Source organism: Aegilops tauschii, chromosome 7, assembly GCF_002575655.3.
Source record: "Aegilops tauschii subsp. strangulata cultivar AL8/78 chromosome 7, Aet v6.0, whole genome shotgun sequence".
Lineage (NCBI taxonomy): Eukaryota > Viridiplantae > Streptophyta > Magnoliopsida > Poales > Poaceae > Aegilops > Aegilops tauschii.
Window position 1 is genome coordinate 232541202 of NC_053041.3, and position 15348 is coordinate 232556549.

Here is a 15348-nt window from a genome sequence, read left to right on the forward strand (position 1 = left end):
TTGTTTCTTATGAGCGGGGAAATATTTAGTAGAGAAGTAGTAAATCATATCCTGGGGACTACGCACACAACCAGGATCAAGAGAATTAAACCATGTCTTAGCATCACCCTTTAATGAGTACGGAAATAATTTAAGGATATAGTAGTAGTGAATTTTCTCATCATTAGTGAATAGGGTGGCTATATCATTTAATTTAGTAATATGTGCGACAACAGTTTCAGATTCATAGCCATAAAAAGGATCAGATTCAACCAAAGTAATTATCTCAGGGTCGACAGAGAGATCATAATCCTTATCAGAAATATAGATAGGTGAAGTAGCAAAAGCAGGGTCATATTTCATTCTAGCATCAAAGATTTTTCTTTCAGCTTAGCTAATAATTTCTTAAGATCATATCTATCATTGCAAGCAAGAAAATCTCTAGCAGTTTCTTCATCCATAACATAACCCTCAGGCATAACAGGCAGTTCATATCTAGGGGGATAATCTTCATCATCACTTTCATAATTATCAGTTTCAATAATTTCATTCTCTCTAGCCCTAGCAAGTTGTTCATCAAGAAATTCACCTAGTGGCAAAGTATTATCAAGCATAGAAGTAGTTTCATCATAAGTATCATGCATAGCAGAAGTGACATCATCAATAACATGCGACATATCAGAATTAATAGCAGAAGCAGGTTTAGGTGTCGCAAGTTTACTCAAAACAAAAGGTGAATCAAGTGCAGAGCTAGATGGCAGTTCCTTACCTCCCCTCGTAGTTGAGGGATAATTTTTGGTTTTCTCGTCTTTCAAGTTCCTCATAGTGACTAGCAGATATAAATCCCAAGTGACTCAAAGAATATAGCTATGCTCCCCGCCAACGGCGCTAGAAAATAGTCTTGATAACCCAAAGTATAGGGGATCCCAACAATTTTTGAGGGTAGAGTATTCCACCCAAATTTATTGATTCGACACAAGGGGAGCCAAAGAATATTCTCAAGTATTAGCAGTTGAGTTGTCAATTCAAACACACCTGGAAGACTTAATATCTGCAGCAAAATATTTAGTAGCAAAGTAGTATTGAAGTAACGGTAACGGTGGCAAAAGTAACAGTAGCAGTTTTGTAGTAATTGTAACAGTGGCAATAGAAAAGCAACTAAGCAAATATCAATATGTGAAAAGCTCGTAGGCAACGGATCAGTGATGGATAATTATGTTGGATGCGATTCTTCAAGCAATAGTTATAACATAGGGTGACATAGAACTAGCTCCAGTTCATCAATGTAATGTAGGCATGTATTCCGAATATAGTCATACGTGCTTATGGAAAAGAACTTGCATGACATCTTTTGTCCTACCCTCCCGTGGCAGCGGGGTCCTATTGGAAACTAAGGGATATTAAGGCCTCCTTTTAATAGAGTACCGGACCAAAGCATTAACACTTAGTGGATACATGAAGTCCTCAAACTACGGTCATCACCGGGAGTGGTCTCGATTATTGTCACTTCGGGGTTACCGGATCATAACACATAGTAGGTGACTATTGACTTGCAAGATAGGATCAAGAACTCACATATATTCATGGAAACATAATAGGTTCAGATTTGAAATCATGGCACTCGGGCCCTAGTGACAAGCATTAAGCTTAGCAAAGTCATAGCAACATCAATCTCAGATCATAATGGATACTAGGGATCAAACCCTAACAAAACTAACTCGATTACATGGTAAATCTCATCCAACCCATCACCGTCCAACAAGCCTACGATGGAATTACTCACACACGGCGGTGAGCATCATGAAATTGGTGATGGAGGAAGGTTGATGATGACGACGGCGATGGATTTCCCTCTCTGGAGCCCCGAACGGACTCCAGATCAGCCCTCCCGAGAGAGATTAGGGCTTGGCGGCGGCTCTGTATCGTAAAACACGATGAATCCTTCTCTCTGATTTTTTTCTCCCTGAACGTGAATATATAGAGTTGGAGTTGAGGTTGGTGGAGCACTAGGGGTTCCACGAGGAAGGGGTGCGCCCAGGGGGCAGGCGCGCGCCCCCACCCTCGTGGACAGGGTGTGGCCCCCCTAGTCTTGATTCTTTCGCCAATATTTTTTATAAATTCCAAAAATATTCTCCGTGAAGTTTCAGGTCATTCCGAGAACTTTTATTTTTTGCACAAAAATAACACCATGGCAATTCTGCTGAAAACAACGTTAGTCCGGGTTAGTTCCATTCAAATCATGCAATTTAGAGTCCAAAACAAGGGCAAAAGTGTTTGGAAAAGTAGATACGATGGAGACGTATCAGTCGGCCGCAGGGAGTTCGAGGAGGAGAGGCGCCCTTCCTCAGCTCTCGTGCCACTTTGTTGCCATGTCCTCATGGATGGCGAGCTCCTCCTTCATCTTGACATCGCAGACGCCATCGGATAACGCCGAGATGATGGCCTCGTCCGAAACCTTGGGGATCTTGAGGCGAACGTTGTTGAAGTGCTGGATGTACTTCTACAGGGTCCCCCCAGGCTGCTGCTTGATGCGTCACACGTCACCCGCGGCAGGCGGGCGGCACGAGTGCCCTGGAAGTTGGCGACGAAACGCTCACGCATCTCGCCCCAGGAGGAGATCGATCCCACAGGCAGATTCAGGAGCCACGAGCACACGCCATCCTTAAGAGCCATGGGAAACCAGTTCACCATGACCTTCTCGTCGCCGTTGGCCGCCTCGATGCTTAGCTCGTAGAGCAGCAGGAACTCCACAGGTCGGGGGTGCCGTCGTACCGCAGATGCAGGTCGGGTTTGAACTTGCTCGGCTAGACGACGCTGCGTAGCTCGGGAGTAAAGGCTCGGCAGCCCACGGTGGTCACTGGAGCCGGTCGTGGAGGTGGAGCCTGATCTTGGCGCTTACGCGACGCCCCGCAGGCGGCGCGCGGTCTTGACGTGGCGGTGCTGGAAGCGCACACGCCTCTGCTTGCGACCGCTGGACCACCTGGCAGCTTACTTCTTAACATGCGGCCACCCTACACGACGGGTCGCGCCTTGGGGCCTCACATCTTGGACCGAGGGCGACGTCCTGACGGGGAGGTGGCGGAGGTGCTCCATGGGCCACGTCGCCCGCAGTAGGCGGTGGGCGAGGCATCGAGAGGGACGGTGCAGGAGAGCCCCTTGCGGCGCTGACAAGCTCGGCGATGCGGTCCAACCAGTCTTCGTAGAGGTCATGGACGGGGCGGTAGCGCAGGAGCTCACGCGCCATGAGCAATGCGGCCAGTGCGTTGGCTGGGCCATGACGAGCGTGGGATGACAAACCAGCCGGAGTCAGTGACGGGGTGGTGGTGCGTCCATGTCGCCGCACGGAGGGGTGTAGCAACAAAGCTTGTTACTCGTGCCCCACCCGGCCGGTGGTGGCGTTGGCAGCTGTCGATGGACAACAATGGGGAGGCCCGACGACGGGCGCCATCTGGGCGACGCGAGCGGCGAGGGCGGCCCGATGCTCAGCACGGGCTCGGCGGGCGTCAGCCATGGGGGCAGTGGAGCGGCGGCGGGTTGACCGACGGAAGAGAGGCTTCGACGCACCCCTACCTGGCGCGCCAAATGTTGGATTCGGGGTTCCGCAGACCCTTGAGAGGTTCGAACTCTGGGGTGCCTGCGAAGAACTCCCTCTTCCCAGTCTGCCAGCACAATGATTCCATGGCCTAGCTTGACGAACCCAAGGGACAAGAGACACAGCAGTTTATCCTGGTTCGGGCCACCTTGCGGTGTAATACCCTACTCCAACTTTGTGGTGGATTGCCTCGAGGGGTTGAGGATGAACTAGTACAGTCGACAAATAGCCTCAGGAGGAGATGTGTTCTTGAGCTCGATGAGCTGGTGGGTGTGTGGATGATCTGAACGATCCGTCCTCCTCTATGGTGGTGGCTAAGTCCTATATATAGTGGCCTTGGTCCTCTTCCCAAATGTAGGCGGGAAGGGATCCTACAACGACCAAATTTGAAGTGGGACAACTAGTACAAGCTATCCTGACAAAAGTAGTCTTCGCCTGCAAAAGGCTCTGGTGGTGACGTTGCAGTGGGCTCCACGATGACCTCCGTCCTGTCGTCCTGGCGGTCTTGGTCTCGTTGCACCGATATGGAAACCTTTAGTTGATTCCTCGGGACCCTGCGCCTGTGCTTGCCTCCTTAGCACCAAAGGGGAAACTTATACACTGCGCCCGATGGAGCCTGCCTGGCCTTGGTCGTCATGGCTCACGTCATGTGAACCTCGCGAGGTGCACCTTGCATTGGTATCTCCGCTCCTCGGGAGCCAGCCTAGTGAGGCCGCCCCTCAGGAAGGTCTTGGTGTCTTCCGCCTCGCGAGGCTTGGCCCCTCGCGAGGGTCTTGGGTTGTTGTTGCTGAAGCGGGGCCATACTGGGGTGTCGACGGAGCCACGCCGTGGGCCGCAGGCAGGACAGTCTGGGCACCCCCATTTCCAGGACGCCGACAGGCACATTATCATCAAGCAAGGTACTAGCATCATCATGAGTATCATTCATAGCAGAAGTAGCATCATCAATGACTTGCGACATATCAGGATTAATAGCATGTGGTGGTGTTGCAAGTCTACTTATAACAGAAGGTGAATCAAGTGTAGAGCTAGATGTCAGTTCCTTACCTCCCATCGTTTTAGAGGGAAAAATCTTAGTCTTGGCATCTTTCAGATTCTTAATAGTGACAAATTGATAATAGTCCCAAGTGACTCAACAAATATAGCTATGCTCCCCAGCAACGGCGCTAGAAAAAGGTCTTATAACCCACAAGCTTAGATAGATGCAAGAACGATACATGCCACTGGGACGGACCCGAGCGGCCTGGGGATGATGCGGCCTAAGGGGCGCCCCCATCGAAGTATGCTAAAGATGTAAAAAGATACATGTCATGGGGGCAAGCCCGTGCGACCTGGAAATAATGTAGCCCGAGGGGCACTCCCAGCTGAATAAACTTGGAAAATGTCACCTCGGTCAGTTGTCGAAGGAGTGTTGGGGTAGCCGAAGACGCGCGATGAAGGAGTCGCTCCTCATGAGCCTCCAGGGCCCTGAGCCTCTGGAGGCTCTGGGCGCTCGGGCGGTTCCTTGAGGACCGTCTCCATTTCCCCCAGGACTGCGTGATGCCTGGCCTCCTGAGACGCCAAGATGCTCCGTAGATGACGCTGGTAGGCGGCCGCCACGTTCGGCAAGCCAAATGGCATGCGGACGTGGCTGGGAGGTGGACCCTCGCACCGCCCGACGCGCGAAGGCCAAAAGCGCTCCTGAGTTGCGGCTCTGTTGAGCCCTGGAATGTCGATGCAGACGCGCAACCTACCGTCCTCGCCAGGATGGGGAGCTGCGCCAGGTGGGCGGCGGTCGCCGCACATGATCCTTGCTTCTTGAAGCTCCTGGGTGCCTTGACGATGAACTCCTGAGCACCGGGCGCTCCTCGCCTAGTGCCCTCTTGAGGGAAACGTGCCGCAAAGTATGCCTCCATGTGGTGCCCGAGCGCCTTCCTCGTGATGTTGGCTAGGTCTGAGGCCCTCCAGAAGAGAGCCCCCGAGCCCAGCCTGAGTAGGGCGCCGGGCGCACCTTCCTATGCGAGACAGGGAGGCGCCCCGGCGGTGGGCGCAGATCGCGAAGTGGTACCAGTGGAGGCACCACTTCCCTGAGGCGCTACATGGTGTAGCTGCTTCTTCTTCTTGGGGATGGCCTCAGGAGGGTACAGGGTGCCTCGGTCGTCGGGGTCGTCAATCGCTGCGGCTTGGAAGGCGCGCTCAAGGGAGCACACCGCATCTCTTTCTTCACACGGAACCGTGATGATGCCGCCACTCCCTGGCATCTTGAGGACGTTGTAGCCATGGTGGGTCACCGCCATGAATTTGGCCAACACTGGATACCCAAGGATGGTGTTGTACGGGAGGCGGATGTGGGTGACGTCGAAGTCGATGAGCTCGGTATGGTAGTTGTCGCGCTGACCGAATGTGACAGGGAGACGGACCTGCCCTATCGGGGTGGTAGAGCCACCGGTCACTCCTAAGAAGGGCTTGGTAGGCTGTAGCTGATCGTATGACACTTGGAGGCTGTCGAATGTCTCGACGGACAGGACATTGAGCCCTGCGCTGCCGTCGATGAGGGTCTTGGTGACTTCGACGTTGCTGATGACGGGCGAGCAAAGCATCGGGAGGGCGCGAGGAGTGGCCGCGCACTTGAGTTGATCCAATGAACTGAAGGTGATGGCGCACTTGGACTACCTGAGCGGGCGCGTGGCCTCAAGCATGGGAAGGGCTGCGTTCACCTCGCGAGCAAACTGCTTGAAGATGCACTGGGAAGCTGGGGCCTGAGCGCCGCCCAAGATGCAAGCGATGGCGCATGGCTCCTGGAATCCCCCAGCCCCCTCGTCCTGATGGTGGTCATCGTTTCTTCTTGGCGGCGGCGGTGGAGGTAGGCCAGCCCTGAGGATGCTCCCCACGAGGCTGGTCGTGCCACTCCTGACGGGGGCCGCGGTCGTCCCAGCGTCCTCCACTTTGTCCTCCTCCTCGACCGTATCCCCGGTCGTTGCGTTTGGGGTGTCGACCAAAGTGTCCATCTCGAATGGCCCTAAGCTCTTGGCAGTCATTGGTGTTGTGGTTGTGTACGTTGTGGAAGGCGCAGAATGGACGGCTGCTCTTGGACGACTCGGGGAGGTCCCGGCCGCGCTTTGTATCTGGCTCCGCCGCGAGCACGGCCACCCCCTTGCACTTCACGTCCTTGGCCTTGGCTTTCTTCTCCTCTGGGTCGGTAGCAGGGAGCTCTGCTACCTCTTGAGCACTGCATTGGTTTTCCCTTGAAGAGGAAAGGGTGATGCAGCAAAGTAGCGTAAGTATTTACCTCAGTTTTTGAGAACCTAGGTATCAATCCAGTAGGAGGCTACGCGCGAGTCCCTCGCACCTACACAAAACAAATAAATCCTCGCAACCAACGCGATAAGGGGTTGTCAATCCCTTCACGGTCACTTACGAGAGTGAGATCTGATAGATATGATAGGATAATATTTTTGGTATTTTTGTGATAAAGAAGCAAAGTAAAATAAAAGCAAAGGAAATAACTAAGTGTTGGAAGATTAATATGATGAAGATAGACCGGGGGCCATAGGTTTCACTAGTGGCTTCTCTCAAGAGTATAAGTATTTTACGGTGGGTGAATGAATTACTGTTGAGCAATTGACAGAATTGAGCATAGTTATGAGAATATCTAGGTATGATCATGTATATAGGCATCACGTCCGAGACAAGTAGACCGACTCCTGCCTGCATCTACTACTATTACTCCACTCATCGACCGCTATCCAGCATGCATCTAGAGTATTAAGTTCATGAAAACAAAGTAACGCCTTAAGCAAGATGACATGATGTAGAGGGATAAATTCATGCAATATGATAAAAACCCCATCTTGTTATCCTCGATGGCAACAATACAATACGTGCTTTGCTGCCCCTATTGTCACTGGAAAAGGACAACGCAAGATTGAACCCAAAGCTAAGCACTTCTCCCATTGCAAGAAAGATCAATCTAGTAGGCCAAACCAAACTGATAATTCGAAGAGACTTGCAAAGATAACCAATCATACATAAAAGAATTCAGAAGATTCAAATATTGTTCATAGATAAACTTGATCATAAACCCACAATTCATCGGTCTCAACAAACACACCGCAAAAGAAGATTACATCGAATAGATCTCCACGAGAGAGGGGGAGAACATTGTATTGAGATCAAAAAAGAGAGAAGAAGCCATCTAGCTACTAACTATGGACCCGAAGGTCTGAGGTAAACTACTCACACTTCATCGGAGGGGCTATGGTGATGATGTAGAAGCCCTCCGTGATCGATGCCCCCTCCGGCGGAGCTCCGGAACAGGCCCCAAGATGGGATCTCGTGGGTACAGAAGGTTGCGGCGGTGGAATTAGGTTTTTCGCTCCGTATCTGATCGTTTGGGGGTACGTAGGTATATATAGGAGGAAGGAGTACGTCGGTGGAGCAACAGGGGGCCCACGAGGGTGGAGGGCGCGCCCCCTACCTCGTGGCCTCCTCTTTTGTTTCTTGACGTAGGGTCCAAGTCTCCTGGATCATATTCTTCCTAAAAATCACGTTCCCGAAGGTTTCATTCCGTTTGGACTCCGTTTGATATTCCTTTTCTGCGAAACTCTGAAATAGGCAAAAAACAGCAATTCTGGGCTGGCCCTCCGGTTAATAGGTTAGTCCCAAAAATAATATAAAAGTGAATAATAAAGCCCAATAATGTCCAAAACAGTAGATAATGTAGCATGGAGCAATCAAAAACTATAGATACGTTGGAGATGTATCAAGCATCCCCAAGCTTAATTCCTGCTCGTCCTCGAGTAGGTAAATGATAAAAACAGAATTTTTGATGCGGAGTGCTACTTGGCATAATTTCAATGTAATTCTTCTTAATTGTGGTATGAATATTCAGATCCAAAAGATTCAAGACAAAATTTTAATATTGACATAAAAATAATAATACTTCAAGCATACAAACAAAGCAATTATGTCTTCTCAAAATAACATGGCCAAAGAAAGTTATCCCTACAAAATCATATAGTCTGGCTATGCTCTATCTTCACCACACAAAGTATTTAAATCATGCACAACCCCGATGACAAGCCAAGCAATTGTTTCATACTTTTGACATTCTCAAACTTTTTCAATCTTCACGCAATACATGAGCGTGAGCCATGGACATAGCACTATATGTGGAATAGAATGGTGGTTGCGGAGAAGACAAAAAGGGAGAAGATAGTCTCACATCAACTAGGCGTATCAACGGGCTATGGAGAGGCCCATCAATAGATATCAATGTGAGTGAGTAGGGATTGCCATGCAACGGATGCACTAGAGCTATAATTATATGAAATCTCAACAAAAGAAACTAAGTGGGTGTGCATCCAACTCGCTTGCTCACGAAGACCTAGGGCATTTTGAGGAAGCCCATCATTGGAATATACAAGCCAAGTTCTGTAATGAAAAATTCCCACTAGCATATGAAAGTGATATCATAGGAGACTTTCTATCATGAAGATCATGGTGCTACTTTGAAGCACAAGTGTGGTAAAAGGATAGTAACATTGTCCCTTCTCTCTTTTTCTCTCATTTTTTTATTTGGGCCTTTCTCTTTTTTTCTATGGCCTCTTTTTTATTTTTATTTTATTTTTCGTCCGGAGTCTCGTCCCGACTTGTGGGGGAATCATAGTCTCCATCATCCTTTTCCGCACTTGGGACAATGCTCTAAAAATGAAGATCATCACACTTTTATTTTCTTACAACTCAACAATTACAACTCGATACTTAGAACAAAATATGACTATATGAATACCTCCAGCGGTGTGCCGGGATATGCAATGAATCAAGAGTGACATGTATGAAAGAATTATGAACGGTGGCTTTGCCACAAATACGATGTCAACTACATGATCATGCTAAGCAATATGACAATGATGGAGCGCATCATAATAAACGGAACGGTGGAAAGTTGCATGGCAATATATCTCGGAATGACTATGGAAATGCCATGATAGGTAGGTATGGTGGCTGTTTTGAGGAAGGTTTATGGTGGGTGTATGATACCGGCGAAAAGTGCGCGGTATTAGAGAGACTAGCAATGGTGGAAGGAAGAAAGTGCGTATAATCCATGGACTCAACATTAGTCATAAAGAACTCATATACTTATTGCAAAAATCTACAAGTTATCAAAGCAAAGTATTACGCGCATGCTCCTAGGGGGATAGATTGGTAGGAAAAGACCATCGCTCGTCCCCGACCGCCACTCATAAGAAAGACAGGCAATAAATAAATCATGCTCCGACTTCATCACATAACGGTTCACCATACGTGCATGCTACGGGAATCACAAACTTTAACGCAAGTATTTATCAAATTCACAACTACTCAACTAGCATGAATCTAATATCACCATCTTTATATCTCAAAACAATTATCAAGCATCAAAATTTTCTTAGTATTCAACACACTCATAAGAAAGTTTTTACTAATCTTGAATACCAAGCATATTAGGATTATTTAAGCAAATTACCATGCTATTTAAGACTCTCAAAACAATCTAAGTGAAGCATGAGAGATCAATAGTTTCTATAAAACAAATCCACCACCGTGCTCTAAAAGATATAAGTGAAGTACTAGAGCAAAACTATATAACTCAAAAGATATAAGCGAAGCACATAGAGTATTCTAAGAAATTCCAAATCATGTATGGCTCTCTCAAAAGGTGTGTACAGCAAGGATGATTGTGGTAAACTAAAAAGCAAAGACTCAAATCATACAGGACGCTCCAAGCAAAACACATATCATGTGGTGAATAAAAATATAGCTCCAAGTAAAGTTACCGATGGAAGTAGACGAAAGAGGGGATGCCTTCTGGGCATCCCCAAGATTTGGCTTTATGGTGTCCTTAGATTATCTTGGGTGTGACATGGGCATCCCCAAGCTTAGGCTCTTGCAACTCCTTGTTCCATAATCCATCAAATCTTTTTCACCCAAAACTTGAAAACTTCACAACACAAAACTCAACAGAAAATCTCGTGAGCTCCGTCAGCGAAAGAAAACAAAAGACCACTCCAAGTTACTGTAATGAACTCATTCTTTATTTAAATTGGTGTTAAACCTACTGTATTCCAACTTCTCTACAGTTTATAAACTATTTTACTAGCCATAGATTCATCAAAATAAGCAAACAACACACGAAAAACAGAATCTGTCAAAAACAGAACAGTATGTAGTAATCTGTAACTAACGCAAACTTCTGGAACTCCAAAAAATCGGCCAAAATAGGACGACCTAGAAAATTTGTTTATTTCAATTGGAATCACTATTTTATCACGTTCTGGTGATTTTTAACAATTATTTTCATGAACAGAAAGTTTCTGGAAATTACAGCAAGATCAAATAACTATCATCCAAGAAGATCCTATAGGTTTAACTTGGCACAAACACTAATTAAAACATAAAAACACATCTAACCAGAGGCTAGAACAAATATTTAGTCCTAAACAGAAATAAAAAACAAAAAACTAAAAATAAAATTGGGTTGCCTCCCAACAAGCGCTATCGTTTAACGCCCCTAGCTAGGCATAAAAGCAAGGATAGATCTAGGTATTGCCATCTTTGGTAGGCAATCCATAAGTGGCTCTCATGATAGATTCATATGGTAATTTTATTTTCTTCCTAGGGAAGTGTTCCATGCCTTTCTTTAATGGAAATTGGAATCTAATATTCCCTTCCTTCATATCAATAATTGCACCAATCGTTCTAAGGAAAGGTCTACCAAGAATAATAGGACATGAAGGATTGCAATCTATATCGAGAACAATAAAATCTACGGGCACATAGTTCCTATTTGCAACAATAAGAACATCATTAATTCTTCCCATAGGTTTCTTAATAGTGGAATCCGCAAGGTGCAAGTTTAGAGAGAAATCATCAAAATCACGGAAATCTAGCAAATCGCACAAAGTTTTGGGAATAGTGGAAACACTAGCACCGAAATCACATAAAGCATAGAACTCGCGGTCCTTAATCTTAATTTTAATAGTAGGTTCCCACTCATCATAAATTTTCTAGGGATAGAAACTTCCAACTCAAGTTTTTCTTCATAAGATTGCATCAAGGCATCAACGATATGTGTAGTAAACGCTTTATTTTGACTATAAGCATGAGGAGAATTTAGCACGGATTGCAACAAGGAAATACAATCTATCAAAGAGCAATTATCATAATTAAATTCCTTGGAATCCAAAATAGTGGGTTTATTAGCATCTAGGGTTTTGATTTCTTCAATCCCACTTTTATCAATTTTAGCATCAAGATCTAAAAACTCCGAATTTTTGGAACGCCTTCTAGGTAAAGGTGGATCATATTCAGTCCCATCATTATCAAGATTCATATTGCAAAACAAAGATTTAATAGGGGACACATCAATAACGTTTAGATCTTCATCTTTATTTTCATAGAAATCTGAAGAACACGCTTTCATAAAGCAATCTTTCTTAGCACGCATCCTAGCGGTTCTTTCTTTGCATTCATCAATGGAAATTCTTATGGCTTTGAGAGACTCATTGATATCATGCTTAGGAGGAATAGATCTAAGCTTTAAAGAATCAAAATCAAGAGAAATTCTATCAACGTTCCTAGCCAATTCATCAACTTTAAGCAATTTCTCTTCAAGCAAAGCATTGAAATTCTTTTGCGAATTCATAAACTCTTTAACACTGGTCTCAAATTCAGAGGGCATCTTATTAAAATTTCCATAAGAGTTGTTGTAGGAATTACCATAATTATTAGAGGAATTACTAGGATAAGGCCTAGGATTAAAGTTTCCTCTATACGCGTTGTTACCAAAATTATTCCTACCAACAAAATTCACATCCGTAGATTCATTATTATTCTCAATAAAAGTAGACAAAGGCATATCATTAGGATCAGAAGAAACACTCTTAGTAGCAAATAATTTCATAAGTTCATCCATCTTTCCACTCAAAACATTAATTTCTTCTATCGCATGCACTTTTTTATTAGTAGATCTTTGAGTGTGCCATTGAGAATAATTAACCATAATATTATCTAGGATTTTAGTAGCTTCTCCTAAAGTGATTTCCATAAAAGTGCCTTCCGCGGCTGAGTCTAATAGATTTCTAGAAGCAAAATTCAATCCGGCATAAAATTTTGTATAATCATCCACAAATTCAAACCATGTGTAGGGCAATTACGTATCATTTATTTCATCCTCTCCCAAGCTTGTGCAACATGTTCATGATCAAGTTGCTTAAAATTCATAATATCGTTTCTAAGAGAGATGATCTTAGCGGGAGGAAAATACTTAGAGATAAAAGCATATTTGCACTTGTTCCAAGAATCAATACTATTTTTAGGCAAAGACGAAAACAAAGCTTTAGCACGATCTCTAAGCGAAAAAGGAAATAACTTCAATTTAACAATATCATTGTCAACATCTTTCTTCTTTTGCATATCACATAAATCAACGAAGCTATTTAGATGAGTAGCGGCATCTTCACTAGGAAGGCCGGCGAATTGATCTTTCATGACAAGATTCAACAAAGCAGCATTGATTTCACAAGATTTAGTATTGGTAAGAGGAGCAATCGGAGTGCTAAGGAAATCATTATTGTTGGTATTGGAAAAGTCACATAATTTGGTGTTATCTTGAGCCATCGTGACAAACAAGCAATCCAACACATGAGCAAACAAAAAGCAAGCGAAAAAAGGCAAACGGAAAAGAGAGGGTGAATAAAACGGCAAGGGTGAAGTGGGGGAGAGGAAAACGAGAGGCAAATGGCAAATAATGTAATGCGGGAGATAGGGGATTGTGATGGGTACTTGGTATGTTGACGTTTGCGTAGATCTCCCCGGCAACGGCGCCAGAAATCCTTCTTGCTACCTCTTGAGCACCGTGTTGGTTTTCTCTTGAAGAGGAAAGGGTGATGCAGCAAAGTAGCGTAAGTATTTCCCTCAGTTTTTGAGAACCAAGGTATCAATCCAGTAGGAGGCTACGCGCGAGTCCCTCGCACCTACACAAAACAAATAAATCCTCGCAACCAACGCGATAAGGGGTTGTCAATCCCTTCACGGTCACTTACGAGAGTAAGATCTGATAGATATGATAGGATAATATTTTTTGTATTTTTGTGATAAAGAAGAAAAGTAAAATAAAAGCAAAGTAAAAAGCAATGGAAATAACTAAGTGTTGGAAGATTAATATGATGAAGATAGACCCGGGGGCCATAGGTTTCACTAGTGGCTTCTCTCAAGAGCATAAGTATTTTACGGTGGGTGAACGAATTACTATTGAGCAATTGACAGAATTGAGCATAGTTATGAGAATATCTAGGTATGATCATGTATATAGGCATCACGTCCGAGACAAGTAGACCGACTCCTGCCTGCATCTACTACTATTACTCCACTCATCGACCGCTATCCAGCATGCATCTAGAGTATTAAGTTCATGAAAACAGAGTAACGCCTTAAGCCAGATGACATGATGTAGAGGGTTAAATTCATGCAATATGATAAAAACCCCATCTTGTTATCCTCGATGGCAACAATACAATACGTGCCTTGCTGCCCCTACTGTCACTGGGAAAGGACACCGCAAGATTGAACCCAAAGCTAAGCACTTCTCCCATTGCAAGAAAGATCAATCTAGTAGTCCAAACCAAACTGATAATTCGAAGTGACTTGCAAAGATAACCAATCATACATAAAAGAATTCAGAAGATTCTAATATTGTTCATAGTTAAACTTGATCATAAACCCACAATTCATCGGTCTCAACAAACACACTGCAAAAGAAGATTACATCGAATAGATCTCCACGAGAGAGGGGGAGAACATTGTATTGAGATCCAAAAAGAGAGAAGAAGCCATCTAGCTACTAACTATGGACCCGAAGGTCTGAGGTAAACTACTCACACTTCATCGGATTGGCTATAGTGATGATGTAGAAGCCCTCTGTGATCGATGCCCCCTGCGGCGGAGCTCCGGAACAGGCCCCAAGATGGGATCTCGTGGGTACAGAAGGTTGCGGCGGTGGAATTAGGTTTTTGGCTCCATATCTGATCGTTTGGGGGTACGTAGGTATATTTAGGAGGAAGGAGTACGTCGGTGGAGCAACAGGGGGCCCACGAGGGTGGAGGGCGCGCCCTGGGGGTAGCGTGCCCCCTACCTCATGGCCTCCTCTTTTGTTTCTTGACGTAGGGTCCAAGTCTCCTGGATCATATTCTTCCTAAAAATCACGTTCCCGAAGGTTTCATTCCGTTGGGACTCCGTTTGATATTCCTTTTCTGCGAAACTCTGAAATAGGCAAAAAAACAACAATTCTGGGCTGGGCCTCCGGTTAATAGGTTAGTCCCAAAAATAATATAAAAATGAATAATAAAGCCCAATAATGTCCAAAACAGTAGATAATATAGCATGGAGCAATCAAAAGTTATAGATACGTTGGAGACGTATCAAGCTCGAGGAGGGAAAGGCGCCCTCCTCAGCTCTTGCACACTTGGTCGCCATGTTGAACATCTCCAGAGCCGTGCATAGCTCTTCGTGGACAGCAAGCTCCTCCTTCATCTTGACGTCGCGGACGCCATCGGAAAACGCTGAGATGATGGCCTCTTCCGTCACCTTGGGGATCTTGGATGTATTTCTGCAGGGTCTCCCCTGGCTGCTGCTTGATGTGGCGTAGGTCACCCGCGGCCAGCGGGTGGTCGCAAGTGCCCTAGAAGTTGGCGACGAAGCGGTCGCGCATCTCACCCTAGGAGGAGATCGAACCTGGGGGCAGGTTCACGAGCCACGAG